Raw genomic sequence first — 2,266 nt, 5'->3', positions numbered from 1 at the left:
TTTTATAAATTAAATTAAAATTCCTGTAGTAAAATAACATAGTCATTTAGTACATTTAAGCGTTTAAAAACGATTTAATGATTATACATTTTAAATTTAATTATTTTGAACAATTATTATAAAATTAATAACCCATATGGAATGGTAGAGTCCATGGTTAATCAACGACGCAACAAAACATGTGCTTCGCTGTTTGAAAAGGGGTGAAAGCAATACATTGAACAGCAATCTAGAGAAAACACGGAGAAAACAATATTTTACAGTATACAATACAATACCTTTTTAAAACAGCCGATAATCATATATAATAAATATATTCTTTTACACTAAACTTCGAGATTAATCAACATTGAAATAGAATAGAGTCTAGGTTTGTGCCGCATCATCGGTAGAAAAGGGTGAGAGCAGTGCATGTAACTGCTAGCTGGAGATTGTTTTTGCTTGTTTGAAACGTTTCTCGTCACATACAATGGATATACTGTTCCACCAAAGTTCCAGATTAATCAATATTAAAATAGATAACATATAGACCTAGGACAACTGCTCACATTTATATCAGGTACGTTATATGAAGTTCAATATTTTTTTTTGTATTTCGCGAACACTGAAGGAAGTGTACCCTATCTAAATTCATGATCGAATGTAGGCCTACTGTAGTAGACCGATATCTGTCTGTAGTCCTAGACAGTTTTATTTAATAATCTTAAATAATAATAAAACGCTATAAGAAATGATAATTTTAAAGGCTAACTGTAAAAAAGATATAATTAGGCCTAACAACAATTCATAAATTTGCCTGTTTTCAATTTTTAATTTTACTCCATAATTTTTCTGAGTAAGCCAAAGCCTAGTCCTATCCATGGAGGTATAATATCTATGTCCTAGGCCTCTCCTAGTTTTATATTTCTGCTGTCTGTTGGTTTTGGTCGTAACGGTGACGATAATCTCGATAATTTATTAATTTAATTCTCAGAAATATAACGTGAGCTTGCGTTACTTCCAATAGGGTTTATTTTTATACGAGACGTTTTTGTTTGATTTGTGTGTTGTAGTCAAATACCATAGGGACTGTCTCTTATACACATCTTTCCCCACTACGAAGTGGAGTAGCCCAGGAAAATAATCCCAACGCGTGGCCAACTATGGGATTAAACTGCCTTTAATCGCATCGCGTGGTCCACTCGTATACGCGTTGCTTTATTTTGCGAGGCTCCCTAATCTTAAGCCAGATATAGTTTTGGTCAATAGATCTGACAAAAATATTGATATCTTTGAGTTAAGCGTCCCTTTTGAACCCAATATTGTTAAAGCTCACATTTATAAATCCGAAAAATATGATCATCTGATTGATGATCTTCAATCAAAAGGTTACTCTAGCAAACTATTTTGCGTCGAGGTTGGGTCAAGAGGGCTCATTACTAATGAAAATACCCAGCGCCTTAAAAGCTTTCTTAAAATCAGCAAAACCAAAAACAGGATGGTACTCAGAAAGCTCAGTGAATCGGCCCTTATATCCAGTTATATTATCTGGAATACCAAATACAGCCCAGCCTGGGAGATAAGGTGACTGACACCTGTCGATCCCTTTTACTGAATTTTTAACTCTGGGCCTGGGTTTAGTTGTTGACAGCTTGTTCTTTTTTTTAAATTTTAAATTTTGCTTTTCTCTCTTGTATAGTTTAATGTCTTTTTTTAAAACTGTAACCTAGAGCCTTATTTATTTATTTTTGGAATTGTATATTGTTTTATATCTTATCAAGAAAATAGATATCTCTGTAATGATGAAAGATTCATTATAGATCACAATGAACATAATTAAAGAATAAGTGTATACATTATAATATAGTGTAATGATATAGAGGACATGATAATAATTACAATAGTAACGATAGTAATGATAATATAATATGTAATAGTAAAACTAGTAGCAATATTATATTAACATTACTATCGTTACTATTGTAATTATTATCATGTCCTCTATATCATTACATTATATTATAATGTATACACTTATTCTTTAATTATGTTCATTGTGATCTATAATGAATCTTTCATCATTACAGAGATATATATTTTCTTGCCTTTTATTATTGTCATTTTACTCATTAATTTATTTCCTTAATCCTTAGTTGCCTTACAGCCAGCTGTTTATTCACCATAATTATTTCACTTTTGTTTATATCAATTTGTTTGTAGGCCCGATGATACCTTTTGTTATTATAATTAAGTCATCATGATTAGGTCTGACCAATCGCCTATTAGA

Source organism: Anneissia japonica, unplaced genomic scaffold (genome assembly GCF_011630105.1).
Source record: "Anneissia japonica isolate Jap-2015-1 unplaced genomic scaffold, ASM1163010v1 scaffold4760_len149829_cov215, whole genome shotgun sequence".
In the NCBI taxonomy this organism is placed as follows: domain Eukaryota; kingdom Metazoa; phylum Echinodermata; class Crinoidea; order Comatulida; family Comatulidae; genus Anneissia; species Anneissia japonica.
Note: the sequence above shows the minus strand (reverse complement) of the source record.